Raw genomic sequence first — 12,217 nt, 5'->3', positions numbered from 1 at the left:
ACTTTTTCTTTTAATTGAATATTCAGTAACATCTTCTAGGAAGTAGTTATTGTTTGTGAGATTTGGAGTTTTAATGTGTGGCTGGCAAATAAAAGGTTACTTTAAAAACCGGTTCTAGATAGCTACTGTATCATTCCTTAAACTGATCTTTTCAAACAAATTTGTGTGTTTATTTTCCTCCCTGTTAAAGTCATTAAGGAAAGTTAAATTTTTAGCATTAAAGGCTCCCCAAAGCATAATTGTTGAGTTATTTTTAGTGATCTTTGAATTTTAGGGATAGTGTGCTTCAGTGAAAGAATCAGGGAAAAACCTCAGGCAAAGAATCAGGCAAAGAGTCAGGGAAAAACCTTATTCTGTTAATCTCTTGCCACAAGCCCGGCTGGCCTGCATTGGTTTCCTTAAACCTGGAAAATCAGGCTGTGCTCATTTATATCTCTGAGTGACCATGTAGCAATGCAACCAGGTTGTGTGTGCGATTGTAAGCACTTTCATTTCCAGTACTGTTTCTCCTTATTTCAATGTTATTTCTGTGAGTGGGAAACTGAAGTTTTAAAAAAGAATGAACAGATGGAGGATCCTAAGAATATTTTAGGATTCAACCTAGAGATGGGAACTTTATTTATGAATGTAGTGATATATATGTACTATAAATATAGTTTTGTTTTTACATATAAAGATGTTTCTGGCAAGTCTTTTTCTTTTTTTTTTTTTTAAGATTTATTTATTTATTGTAGAGAGGAGAGAGGGAACATGAGCAGGAGGGACATAGGAAGAGGGAGAGACAATCTCAAGCAGACTCTACGCTGAGGGCGGAGCCCAGTGTGGGGCTCCATCTCTCGACCCTGAGATCATGACTTGAGCTGAAATCAAGAGTTGGACGCCCAACTGACTGTACCCACCAGGCACCCTCTCCTTTTTTAAAGATTTATTTACTTATTTGAGAGAGAGAGAGAGAGAGCATGTTCGTGAGAGAGAGCGCGCGTGCGTGCAAGTGGGGTGGGGGGGAAGGGCAGAGGGAGAGAGAATCCTGAAGTAGAACCCCCCCCCCCCCCCCCCCCCCCCCCCCGTTGAACGCAGAGCCTGGTGCGGAGCTCCATCAGGACCCTGAGCTGAAATCAAGAGTTGGCTGCTTGACCCAGGCACCGCAAGTCTTTTTCAGTCAAAATCACTGACAACTAAGAAATGTTATGCAATTGTGAAAATACCTTGAACATTTAAGGAAAAAGTGTCGTATAACAGGTTGGGAGAAATTACTTGACTGCACGCTCTCTGAGACCTTAAGGAACCAGCCAGCTAACTCAGGATGACAGAGGAGGGCCTGGGGACTATTTTACTTTGTATATTCATGAAGGGTCAAAATAAGGGTTTTTTGAGGCTTCAACAAACTCCAGCAAATTCACATAAAACTCTGCATGTGTTTTAGATTCACTAATCACTTTTTTTTTTTAAAGATTTAATTTATTTATTTGACAGAGAGAGAGAAAGCATAAGTAGGCAGAGAGGCAGGCAGAGGGAGAGGGAGAAGCAGACTCCCCACTGAGCAGGGAGCCTGACGTGGGGCTCGATCCCAGGACCCTGGGATCATGACCTGAGCCAAAGGCAGATGCTTAACCGACTGAGCCACCCAGGCGCCCCTCACTAATCACTTTAGATTAGTACATCATAAATGAGGAACAAATTACTCTCCTTAACAAAGTAGGAATTTTAATTTGATTTTTAGTGGCTTTTGGGGGGGAGATTTTTATCTTTTCAAGAAATAAGGTATCAAATGATTTTTGACATCTTCAGTGGTTTAATTGCTGACATGATTCTAGGGAAAATAAGTCCTAGAAAAAAAATCATATTATCAAACTCATCTCCATGTATTACGGGTAAGAAAATTTTATTAGGTATAATTAGGGGAAAAGATCTTAGAGAAAACTTATAAACACTAAACAATTTGAAACAATTAGTCTCAGAAGATTTAGTTTGTTCACAAAATTTTGAAACAATTAGTCTCAGAAGATTTAGTTTGTTCACAAAATTTTCTTGCCTCTGACCTTATTTTATCATTCATCCTGGCCAAATGTACTGACTAAGGCCTGAGTTTTCCCCACTAACAACCTTAACTGCTTATTGGTCATGGAATTTAGGAAGTTTAGCCAAGTCCAGCTAGATAATTTCAGTGAACTTTTTCCAGTCTTCATCCTCTTTGACCGTTCGGTACATTTGACATTGTTGACTATCCTGCTAGCACTCTGTCTCGTTCTTGTTTGTTCTGCTTGCTTGTTCTCTGTTCAGCCTTTAAATGTTGGAGTTTCTTAGTATTTGTTTCTAACTCTCTCATTATTTTATACCTGCGTGGCCCAATATAAGAGCTATTAATTATTTATGGCTATTTAAATTTAAATTAATTAAAAGTAAATACAAATTTAAAACTCAGTTTTTTTTATCATACCAGCCACATTTCAGTTGTTCAGTAACCATATGTGGCCACCATATTGGATAACGCAGAAAGAATATTTCCATCACCGTGGAAGCTCTGTTGGGCAGCACTGCCTCTGCCCTTTCTTTGGCTAGTTTTCTCTTTCACTTACCTATATGCTGGTAAGTCTCCAAATTTCTCTCTACAGAACTTCTATGCTCTACTTTTCTACTTACTACTGCTTACTCAGTGTTTTTATTTGGATATCATAAAGGGACCTCCAAATGAAAATGTTCAAATTAAAGTACCACATAACTGGTCACTCTTGTTTCAGTGAATGGGATCACCATCCATCCATATGTCACAAACTAGGAGTCATCTCTGTTCATTCCTTCTTCATCATGTACTATGTCTATTCCATTATTGTCACACAGATTGACCTCCTAAATATATCTCAACTCTGTTCTCTTTCTCTACACAACCATCTTCCACGACCGGTCTCTCTTGAACTATGGTAATAACTTCTTAATTGGTCTCCTTCTATCTACTCCTACCCCTGTTTAATATATTTTTTCATATAAAGTCACAATGATTAGAAAAAAAAAACATGCAGATGCCGTCACGTTACCTCCATGCTTAAAACTCTTCATTGTCTTCCCATTGTTCTTAGACACGCAGCCCACAAGGTCCTGCTTGCTCTGGCCCGCGTTTCTGTCTTCAGCCTCATCTCTTGCCGTTCCACTCCCTCTCGTTGTACTCCAGCCACACCAGTGTTTCTTTTTCCTCAACTCACCCTGATTCATCCTGCTTCATATTCCCTGCCCATGTTCTTGATTCTTCTTAGAATGCTACCCTCCTCCCAATCTCACTCTGTCTAGGTAATTCCTACTTACCTTTATATTTTATCTCAGATGTCTCTTCTCTGATCACAACCCCACTTCCCCTGATTCTGGGTAGGTAAGAAAACTCTTGAGTTTTTAGGACCCCTCATATCAGTAGAGAATAATGTACTCTGGAGGAAGTCTTAATCACCAGAAGTAGGTCTTTAGTCATTCCATTTTTTTGAATGCCATTATGTGTTAGGCACCGCTGTGCAATGAGAAAAACTGTCTCTGACCTTAAGGAGATCATAGTCTAACAGGGAGACAGGGAGATACACATACAAAATTATAATACAATTTGATAATGTGGTGAGAGTTACATGTTCAGGATTTAGTAGTGGAATGGATGTGCGGGGCAGTCAGCTCTACCTGGAACAGAGGTCAAGAAAGACTTTTTCTTGAGAGTAGCAGCACTGAGTTGGAAAGATTGAATGGCCCTCATTTCCTTCTGGGCTTATCAGGTGGATATGGATAGATGGTACCACATGTCCACAGACAAAGAAGACAGTTGTGGAATGGCCTCCTGTGTATAAGTTATGTCAGGTGAGACACTGTGCTGGTGCTTGGCATGTAATGGAGAAATAAGGCTTAATAGGAAGACAGGAGCTGAAACTAAAGAGACTTGTAAGCTATCCTAAGAAGTTTGGACTTAATCCTGTAGAGCAGTGGTTTTCAAACTATCGTGTGCGTCAGGATCACCTGGAGGGCTTGTTACAATGCAGATTCCCAGGCCCTACCCCAAAGGTTCTGATCCTGGAGATCTAGAGTGGGCCCTAAGAGTTCGCAGTACTGACAGTTCCCCAGTAATGCTGATGCTACTCATCCAGGAACCACACAGAGCCCCTGCTGTAGATAATGAAGAGCCATTAATGTATTACTGTTTGTATTTTAGTAGCCAACTCTTTAGCCTTTTATTTACAATTAGAACAACCAGACTAGTTGAGTAATAGTCTGTTGAAATAAGCTGACTGCTGTGGTCTGAATGTTTGTGTCTCCCAAAATTCTTACGTTGAAATCCTAACACCCAAACATGATGGTAGTAGGCGGTGAGGTCTTTGGGAGGTACTTATGTCATGAGCGTGGAGCCCTCATGGATGGGACTAGTGCTTTTATCAAAGAGGCTCCAGAGAGATCCCTAGGTGCTTCTACCATGTGGCAAAAAGGTGGCCAACTGCATCCTGGAAGAGGGCTATCACCAGAACCTGCCCATGCTGGCACCCTAATCTTGGATTTCCAGTCTCCAGGACTGAGAAACAAATTTCTGTTGTTTATAGCCACCCAGTCTGTGGTTGTAGGTGCCTGAACGAACTAAGACATGGGCTAAGTATAGGAATTCTAAGTAGTACCAGGACATAAGCTAAATTGTCCCTGCAGCTTGGTGGGAATAAGTCCAGGATTACAGCTCCCTTTTTAAAGCCTTCTTTTCTGTTCTTCTGTACTGAATCCTGAAATGTTATGAAGAATAGTTAAGGTGATTCAAGAGTAACATTTATTCAGCTGACTACGACAAAGGACATGATGTTGATTTGAGTCTGCTAGAAACTGCAAAGTATTAATAGTATACCCTGGGGAGTAATATGCTCATAGTATAGATGGGCTTTGGTCAAGTTGTGCATCTTCTTTAGAGTTTAAGTAAACAGTTTTAGAACTGTATATATCAAGTAGAACTATAGAAGACCTTCAGAAAATACTGCGTATGTATATGGACACAGATAGTTGCTGATAAGGACCATAATGATTTCCATTAGAAGTTACTTTAATAAAGATAATATGTACCTTCTTTGTCTGATCTTGCATTTAAAGATGCCCCTGCCTGAAAGAAGGGAGCTAATCTGTCGACTCTAGTGGACTTCTCAGCATCCTTCATTGTGCTTTGATATGATCTGATTTTCTAGCATTGTAGCAATCTGATACAAACAGTTCCTAATTTATGAATGACCTAAACTTAGAAGACACCTCAGCCCATGGCTACAGGGGCCCTTGCCAGGGTTTCTCCCTGCCCAGCCCTCCTGCTGTGGGTACTGCAGCCTCTAGCACCTGCTATCCCTTCTCCAGCATCCCACCTGGCTCCCTGGTCCCTGTCCGTCCTCTGCCTGGAGGGTCTAAGGGCTCAGGGCACTTCTACTACTCTCTCTATAGTCCTATAACATTATAGCCAGTCCTCCTCCCACGTCTGTACCCCAAGAAAACTTTAATCATCATATATTCTAACACCTGCATTTATACAAATGAAGTTCAGGTCTAGAGATGGTAAATAATATACCTGGTGTAACTAGAACTAGTTACACACAGATCTTGAACTTGAACTTGAACCCAGGTCTCCTGATTTTTAGTCCTGGTCTCTTCCCACTACACTGCTTATTCACATGGGTAGATGTTATGAAAGTCTTGTTCAAAACTTACAAATTATTGGGCTGGGTCTGTGTTCTAAGTGTATATCTCATACCTGTTCAACTCATGGTTCCTGTTTGGGAGCAGGACTCTCCTAGCTATTGTGTGGATTTAGTTGATACGACATTATTACTTTAAAAATGTATTGCAGGCATGTTGGAGGGCTTTAAACCAAAGGAAGTGCAGGGAGTTTGAGTACTTGAGACATTTAAAGGAAGGAAGAAAAGGTGTACTGTAAGCATACCTGACCAGACTGGGCCAGGTCAGACTACCAGCTCTCTGTACTCTTCTCCATTATAACATGAGGGCTTCCGCCATCAGCTCCCGCCATGTGTCTGCTTATTCCTCAAGTATGCGTTCTGCTAAAGTGGAGTGACACTTTATACTGAAACTCAGGTGTTTGATGTGGTAAGAAAATCCCAGGTGTTCTTTTTGAAAAAGAACATACTGGCCTCAAGTTGAAAAGAAAGATAAATGTATATATATTTTAGTTCCTGGGCAACTTCTGAGGTGATTTTCAGATAATTTTGAAGAAATTTGTGATGATTAGTAACTACTGAGAATTGCTGTTAGTTTCATGTTAAAAAGTGGAGCACCATTTTTCATTTTGAAACTTGACTAGTCCCTAGGTAAATACATACCCGTTCCTTGACTCCTTCTCTCAAGAGGGTTTATTAAAACTTCTATTTACATGAACAAGAAAGATTCAAAGGATTGTTTGTTTGTCACTATGGACACGAGTTGAGGAATGGAGGCCCAATATTTTCCGGTGAGGAACTCCTTTAATTCCTTACCTCGAGGGCCTGGGCGGGGGGTGGAGGGAGTGGGGAGGTGGGGGAGCGGGCAAGAACAGGCCTGTGCATCCTGGGGAGGAAAGCCACATGTTGGGGAGTCAGGGGAAGGGGGCAAGTGTGCAGCCTTGTCTCCTTAACTGTCACAGAGTTTGTACTTCTCGGTGGGGTGGGAGTGCAGGGCACAGTTTGGCCCCCCAGGGTGCTTGGGACATTTGACAGTGTCCAGAGACCTTTTTGGGTGTCCCATCTGGGGGAAGGTATGCTGCTGGCATCTAGTGGTAGAGGCCAGGAATGCTGCTCAGCCTCCCGCAATGCACAGGACGGCCCCCACGAGAAAAATTTGTCCAGCCCAAAACGTCAGTAGTGCTGCTGATGAGAACCCCTGCTCTGTTACCCATCGACTCCCCCAGTCAGCCTGCCGAGAGTGCTGCCGTCAGGAGATGTCTTGGGATTTGGTAGCGTGCTATGAGAAAAGAAAAAATACTCTGCTCGTGACATTTTCTAGGACCTGAAAAAGAAAGTAGTGCCATGTTAATCCACTATATTCGTGCTGTTTCTGGAGTCCTTAGTTTACACTGTAAGTGACTTCACTCTCCTTTGCTTCATTAGAAGTCGTACCTAACAGTTCTCCCTGGTGTTTGTACTTTACTGATAGACACTTCACTTGCTTGAAGAAGAACTGTATTGTGGGCAGAAAGTTTAAAGCAAAAAGCAGTGCCAGATGTTGTCCATAGGTCTCCTGCAAGGTCTTCATAGCCAAGAGCATTCACCCAATGTCTAATCTGAATTTCTTTTTTCAGCAGAGGAACCCAATGCACCCATTTCCTTTTGTTGTGGCCTCGGTAGAATCTGGACTATTCAGAAGGAAGAACAGTAAATATTTATAATTCATTGCTTTAGAATATTCTATCACTTGTGTGTTCATCTTGGCCCCAGTTTCAAGAGCCACTGCCATTCAGTGTTTCACCTGCCACTGTTTATCTTCTTGGCTTCTTTTTAAAGCTAGGTCAAACAGTTGTGTGATTCACCGGCTTGTAACAATGCACAGTGTTCCCTAACGCTCCACAGAGAGCCAGCCATGTGAATCTGGCTTGAGCTGGGCCACAGTGTGTTGTCACATGCCCACTGGCCTATACTTTTCGTGGCATGAATACTTCCTGACTGAATGGGTTTTCAGGTCACAGAGCATATTCATCTGCATCGCTGGATTTACAAGGATTTTGGCACGACACACACACGGGCTGCATGAGTTCCATGTTACTCATTTAGCACTGAACGTGGTATTAGTTTTCTGAGGCAAAAATAAACAGAATTGCCTAAGCAACAAGCTGCTGTCAAATTCGTTAGCAACAAGCTTTGTGATCAGACAATGGCATTGTATTCACGTGAGCAGGCAACATTCAAGTAGAACACGAGAATATTCTTCTCAGCCCTGCAGCTGGGTTTTAGATGAAGGTTTATTCTCTTTCTTCCTTCCTTTTGGAATTTGCTTCTAGTTTTTGTGCTTTTAGAAAGGTTTTTATGCTTTCTTAAGAGAAGAATTTGGTTGTTGATAAATGTGTGTCAATTTCTTCCTATATATGTCTCTTTACTAGCCTATTTTAACCCCAAATTAAAACTGTGGCCTAGATTTATTTTATAAAAGGCAATTATTTTGTTCCCAAACTTTAGAGTATTTTAAATATGCGTAAAATAGGGATGCCTGGGTGGCTCAGTCGTTAAGCGTCTGCCTTCAGCTCAGGTCATGGTCCCAGGGTCCTGGGATCAAGCCCCACATCGGGCTCCCTGCTCATCTGGGAGCCTGCTTCTCTGCCTGCCGCTCCCCCTGCTTGTGCTCTGTCAAATAAATAAATAAAATCTTTAGAAAAAATGTGTAAAATTTAGATTTTAAAGATGTATGTTTTAAAAATGAAAATATTTTTTCTGAAAAATTAGCTGTTCCAAACATGTGTTTGTTTTGGTACACACAGAAAGCATCCTAGTTTGTGCTAGACTGATTTGGAAGCAGACTTACATTTACCTTTATCTCCCACTAAGGGGACTCTGAATTACTATTTTTTCCTCTTGAGATTATCCTCATTATTATTATTAACATTGAGTTAATGAGCTCCTTGGTCTGGGCCTATCAGCCAGGCATAGGACAAGTTGAGAAACTATTATTAAAGTCAAATGAAAGCATCTCTTCAGTGCACATACAGAAAAGTCATCCTATAATATCTGACAGACCCTCTGGAACAAAGCCATCTGTTGACCTGAAGTCTACCTGTTACCCTTGTGCTACGTACAGAAAAGAGCTGCTTCTGAAAGATCAGATGTTTTGTGGTACTCACCGAAGTTGTCTCAGTAGTTTGTTCAGCTTGCCTAGGTACTGTTTTAGGCATCTGCACAAACTAAGTGGGTCGAGAGAGGTAATGACCATCCTAGGGACTGGAGGTCTCCGGCAGAGTTCTATAAAACATTACAAAGTGTTCTATAAAACAGTTGGAGGGGCACCAAGAAGCAGAACCCAGACTCCCTTCTTTAATATGGGTAGTTCCGATCTAAGCTGAGCACATTAGAACTCACCTTCAGAAGGTGTGATCTACCTGCCTAGGTATATTTATATTTTTCTAGTGGTCACCTAGGCCCTGAACATTGCCTGAAACAATCTTATTGTTTCTGAAGTGAGCCTGCTCTTCTGCGTTCCATAGAGGATTTCCCACTTCCCCACTTTCTGCAGGCCTCTGAACAATTGCCCTTTTTACTTATCTCCCTGTAAGCAGATAACCTTACTCACTACTTCAAAGAAACGGAGACCATATGAGGGGAACCGCCCCAGCTTCCAACCACCAGTCTTCAAACTTGCTTTGTATGTATCCCCTCTCTTCTGCCTTCTGTGTTACTGTGGTGGAGGAGGTGGCCTTTTTCCAAAGCTGGTCCATTTACCTGTCTTCTGGATGCCTCTCCCCATCTGTCACTTCTCTTTCTATCTTAAGTGATTCCTTCTCATCAGCATTAAAACCAGCTCATCTCTCTCCCATTAAAAAAAAAAAAAAAAAAAAAGCCTTCCCTCAATCCCAATCCTGCCTCCATGTTGTCATGTATGCAAAGCCTGTCCATTCTCCACAAGGAAATGACTAAATATTTAGTCATTTTTAGAAATTAATATTGTGTAAGTTTTTTGTTTTTACTTGAAATTGTATAATGCTAACATAAGGAAACATACCATTATAAATGTTTTTGAATTAAATCTTAAAAAAAAAAATTCTTGCTAAGACCATATAATAAGTGGCATGACAGAATTCAAATTTAAGTCTGATTCCAGACGCTACTGAAAACTCTCCACTGTATTGACATGGGTGTCGCTAGTGATTGGCAATGGCAGATTTGGTGGGGAGAGGGGATAGAAGCCATGCTGTTGCCGCAGAGTGAAGAATGGGAGGTGAGGATACTGTTTCTCTCCTTCAGAGCCCAAGTTCAGAGAAGCACAATACCTGAAACATAATAAGCACTTAGCGAAATGTCAGCTCTCTGGTTGTTACCGCTCAGGAATACTTGACACAGCTCATTCATCCATTTCAGCAAATATTTAATGAGTTTCCGCTGTGTTGCCGGGCGCTGTTATAGGTGCTGGAGATACAAGAGTGTATAAATAAGCAAAATGCCGACCTTGATGAGGACCTACTTACAGGATAAATAAGTCGAATATAAGTGTGGTTATAGGTGGAGAAAGTAAAGCAGAGAGGGAGAAAGGCAGTGTTGTAGGCTGGGGGTTGCAGTTAGAAATAGGGTACCTAGGGAGGGCTCCCCGAGACCTGAACTGAGGATCTGAGGGAGGTGAGGAAGTGAGCCCTGCAGATCCAGGGGTGGATGAAAGGGCCCCAGTGAGGGAGGGCATGAAAAAGCCCTGAGCAGGGAACCACCCAGTGTGTTCAGGAAGCTCGTCACCAAGGACCACGTATTATATGAAATGTCCAGAATAGGCAAATCCATAGAGAAAGCCCCATAAAAATGCCCAGGGCTGAGAGGGTTGGGTGACTGCTAATGGGTACCTGGCTTCTTCCGAGGGTGATGAAAATCTTCTAAATAAGTGATTGTGGTGACGGCTGCACAGTCTGTAAATATACTAAAAGAAGTTAAATTGTACACTTTAAATAAGGAGAATCGTATAGTCTGTGAAGTGTATCTCAATAAAGCTGTTATTTAAAAAAGGCAAGAGGGGCGCCTGGGTGGCTCAGTTGGTTAAGCATCTGCCTTCGGCTCAGGTCATGATCCCAGGGTCCTGGGATCGAGCCCCGCATCGGGCTCCCTGCTCGTCGGGAAGCCTGCTTCTCCCTCTCCCACTCCCCCTGCTTGTGTTCCTGCTCTCGCTGTGTCTCTCTCTGTCAAATAAATACATAAAATCTTAAAAAAAAAAAAAAAAAAAGCAAGAGCCCATAAGGAAACCGGTGTGGTTACTGTGGGGAGTCGGGAGAGGATGAGGCTGGAGTGTGTAGGGCCTCTGTCCCCCTGAAAGAGCCTTGCCTTTCGCTGCGGGAGAAATGGGGGCATGGGGGAGGGTTCTGAGCAGGGGAATGATGTGATCGGGTTGATAGGTTAAACAGGTTAGCCTTGGCTGCCGTGCTGACAAAGACTGAAGGGGAGACGAAGGGGACAGCATGGGACCAGCTGGGAGGCTGTGCAGTAGCACACACAAGATACCGTTTTTCCCGTGTTGCTGAAATTCCTTCTTTGGCTTCTCTGTAAACCACACACTCACATTCTCCTTCTGTCTCTCCTTCACCATCTCCTTTGCTAGCTCTGCTTCTTCTTTCTCACTATTAAATGTAGGGTTTACTTAGATTCTGTACTGGGACCATTTTATCTCCTCCTGGGTTGTCTCACCTACTCCTGTGACTTGAGTTACCATCGACTGCTGAATACTTCTCAACTCCACACCTTGTATCTCTGCTCAGGTAGCCAAATGCCCTCAAACTCAGTTTGCCTGTTCTTTTGCTGTGTAACAAAACTACTCCAAAATGCAGTGTCTTAAACAATAGTCCTTTCTTTTGTACACAAATTGGCAGTTTGAGCAGGTTTGGCAGGGATGACTCTTCTCTCCTTGACCGTGGCTGGATGCCTCACCTTCAAGATGGTGTATGTGCAAGGTGCCAAGTTGGTGCTGGATGTGAGCCGAGGTCCAGCCAGGGCTGTGGTCTGGGGGACCTCTCCATGTAGATCTCTCCAACGACTGCTTAGGCCTCCTCAAAGCACAGAGGCCTCCTGGCTGGTGGACGATTTACCAGGTGGCTGGCTCAGGGCTCCAAGTGCGTGGCCTTTTACGATCTAGCTTTAGAAGTCATGGGTTCGCTTCCTCTGTAATCACAAACCCACCTGTGTTTGGGAGAACGGAACACATACCCTCCTTCTCAGAGGGAGATTGTCACAGTAACATTGACAAAAAGAGCAGGTGAGCTGAGAGATCTTGTGAGCACCTTTGGCAAATATCATCTGTCACATTGTCCACAGTTGAATTTAAGATCTTTCATAAACCTGTTTTTTCTGTAATGTTCCCTGGTTCATAATTGGCCCCACCACCTCCATGGCTGCTCATGGCAGAAACTTGGGAGCATCTTCGATACCTCTGTTTTCTTTACATTCCTCAGCCTCCTACCCTCTCCCCTGTCTGGTCAATCACAGGGTCCTGTTAGTTCTCTTTATAAATCATTCTCAGATCCTTCCAGTCCCTTCTCCTGCTCTTGCTGTGACCCTGGTTTAGGCATCTGCCT

The 12,217-nt window shown here is 42.7% G+C and overlaps 1 protein-coding gene across 4 annotated transcripts in view; it reads left to right on the top strand.

The window, feature by feature from the left end:
- SNX25 (sorting nexin 25) overlaps positions 1-12,217 on the top strand; it is a 133,403-nt gene that overhangs the window by 74,994 nt on the left and 46,192 nt on the right. The window lies entirely within an intron of this gene.

Source organism: Phoca vitulina, unplaced genomic scaffold (assembly GCF_004348235.1).
Source record: "Phoca vitulina isolate PV1807 unplaced genomic scaffold, GSC_HSeal_1.0 scaffold15, whole genome shotgun sequence".
Classification (NCBI taxonomy): Eukaryota; Metazoa; Chordata; class Mammalia; order Carnivora; family Phocidae; genus Phoca; species Phoca vitulina.
This window is presented reverse-complemented; position numbering and strand designations above follow the sequence as displayed.